This window comes from Vombatus ursinus, unplaced genomic scaffold (assembly GCF_900497805.2).
Source record: "Vombatus ursinus unplaced genomic scaffold, bare-nosed wombat genome assembly UNPS02014828.1, whole genome shotgun sequence".
Lineage (NCBI taxonomy): Eukaryota > Metazoa > Chordata > Mammalia > Diprotodontia > Vombatidae > Vombatus > Vombatus ursinus.
This window is the reverse complement of record NW_020954606.1, coordinates 571,156-574,203: the sequence shown is the minus strand read 5'-3', so window position 1 is coordinate 574,203 and position 3,048 is coordinate 571,156.

The window sequence follows — 3,048 nt, the reverse complement described above, 5'->3', positions numbered from 1 at the left end:
TCTCCTGTTTCTTCTGTGCCCTCCCTCCTTTCCTCTGTCCCTTAGAATTCCTAGCTTCCTTTAGATCTTTTCTCAGATTCCCTTTAGGAAGCCTGTCCTGATGCCCAAGTGTGTTTGTATCCATTTCAAGGAAATTATTTAGTATATCTTTTGTTTTTAATTTTCTGTTCTCTGTATATATTGTTTCTCCTCTATAGAATGCAACATTGTTGAGGGCAGGGACAATCCTGTACCTGTTGTATTTGTATCCCTAATACCCGGCACAGTGCCTGGCACCAAGTAGATACCTCATATAAATGCTTGTTAATTCATTTATTGACCTTAGACATGTGAATTTAGCATTGCTATTTGGCAGACATTCAAAAACCAAATCCTACCATCTTTGTTAAGGAAGTTACAGAGCTCCTTTCTTAAGTTTCTTTTTGTGTCCTTGCAGGTTTTTCCAGGTATAAATAACTATATCTGCAATTATGGTTTATTTCCAGAGCATAAAAAAGCAAGTGGATCACTTTCATTTGTGATCTCTGTAGGGAGATGACTACTTTCCTCCTCTTTCTTTTCTATACCTTAGTAGGAAGTTGCTGTTGAATCACATGCTGGCTACCACCGGGCTCCTGAGGGTGTATCTCATCATGGTGTTGAAGGAGGACAGAAGCTCTTGCTTTTGAGTGACAACAGTGAAGAAATGTGCCTATATTCTTAAGGCCTTCAGTTTTCTTGCTTAAAACATTATAGTCCTTTGCAATGCTTCTCAGGTGCCTTCTGGTAGTAAGCATTCTTTGTGCCCACATAAATCTCCAAGGAGAGATTTTGTTTGACAAATCTTTACATTCCCTGGGAAAGGCCAATCTGATACCTCTATTGTTGTTATCAAATTGATGGGTAGATGCTTCCATGGCTCTCAGCAGGCAGTCAGGAACTGTCATCTCTCTTCATTTCTTCTTCTGACCCTCACTGCATCAGTACCTATGGATACACTTCATCATTCCTTCAGGGGTCAGCAGTTACATCGCCCTCATAGGTGCAACTTTCTTTTCAGGGATAACTTAAAATCTGTTTTCCAGTGTTGTTGTTGTTCAGTCCTGCCCAACTCTTCATGACCTCATTTGGTGTTTTCTTGGCAAACATACTGGAGTGGTTTGTAATTTCCCTCTCTAGCTCATTTTACAGATGAGGAAACTGAGGAAAATAGGGTTTAAGTGACTTGCCCAGGGTCACACAGCTAGTAAGTGTCTGAGGCTAGATTTGAACTTAAGAAGATGAATTTTCCTGATTCCAGGCTCAGTGCTCTATCCATTGCATCAGCTAGCTACCCAATAATAATAATAGCTAGCATTTATTTAGTGCCTACTCTGTGTCAGGCACTGTGCTAAGTGCTTTACAAGTATTTCATTTGGTTCTCACAACAACCCTATGAAGAAAGTTTCATTATCCCCATTTTACAGTTGAGGAAACTGAGGGAGAGGTTAAGTGACTTGCCCAAGGTCACACAGCTAGTGAGTATTGGAGTCAGGATTTGAACTCAGGTCTTTCTGACTCTTGACTTGTGCTCTATCTACCATGCTACCTATGTAAATGCTGTTTTATGATTCTCTTATTGATAGAAATATGACATTTTATCATAAGACTTTAATTTTTTTCTTTTGCTACTGGGGACTTGTTTTATATTTTAAAGGTTGGGAAGCATTTCTGCAGGAACCCTGGAACCAGCCCATTCTCAACTGACTCTTGCACTCCAGATTCTACCCTATTAAAACGAGAAAAACTAGATTAAGAGAATCTTCAATGTCTTCAAGTAGGAAGTTTACAGAATATGACAAAAAGGTATAACAGTAGCCTAAATGGTTGTAAATGTTTCTTTCAGTAAATTAAAACTGTATCTAGTAGTAACTATCAGGAATCTCTCTCTTCTTCCCAATTTTCCCATGTAACCCATTGATGGTCAGAGCTTCCCTTTATTTGCTTTACTTCTTAGTCTTCTGCTCAAACCAGGTTGATAGTTGGCAACTCACATGGCTGTTGGTCAAGATTGCTACTTAGCAACTTTGAAAATGACTTAAATTGTTAATAATAATACCTTGGGGATGGTGCCAGCATGGCTGGAGAGCTCTAGGAAACATACCCAGTATTATACCTACTAGTAACATACCTTCAACTAGAATATTTGAGTGCTCTGTGACTCTGTCGAGGACTATTGCATATTGGGTTGTGAAAATTTGTTTCTAATTGATGTATTGAATATAAAATTGGTAGAGAATTGGATTCTTTGCAATGATGAATGTGACAAAGCTTAGTCAAAATTAATCCATTCACTCCCCAAAACCCTCTGAAATTAATTTGCTTTCTTTATGTGTTATCACCTATAAATTAGGCAATCTCTTTGAAATATTATCAATTTAATGTTTTCTTTGAAGATATTTAATATATTTTAAGGGTATGCAACTTTTCTTTTATTAAAAAATGTGATTGATAATTTGAGGGGGAGGGTAGACAAGTCTAGTAGATCAATGAAGTTAGGGGTTAGATAGATCAAAGTAGATAGATGAAATTCAGAGAATTAGGAAATGGGTCCTATGCTTTAATTGATTATTAACTCACTTTAAAATTTTGGACAACTTTTAATGTGTCAATGCTTAAATTTCCTTTTCCATAAATCAGAGATTCTGATAATGTATCCACTTGATAGAGTCTGATTCATAGGGTCTCTGTTGACTGTGGAATCTGATTTGATGAAGTCTTCCTATTCCCATCCTTCTTCCTAGTCTATTCTCAGCCCTGGCTAATTGGTCAGCTTTTCTATAATGACAGACAAAGAGCTTGAAAATCTTTGTTAAGTCACCATTGGCCTGTCTATGTTATGCCAGTGCTGTTTGCATATTTTCTACCTCTTTTTAACTTGTAATCCCAAATATGGATTGGTTTAGACTACTTTCCACACTAATCATTCCTCTTTATTGTGTTCTAAAATTGTATCTATTATATAGCTCACATTTGCTTGGTGAATTGAGTCTATTTTCTGACTCTGACTCCCCACCCATGGACATGTCT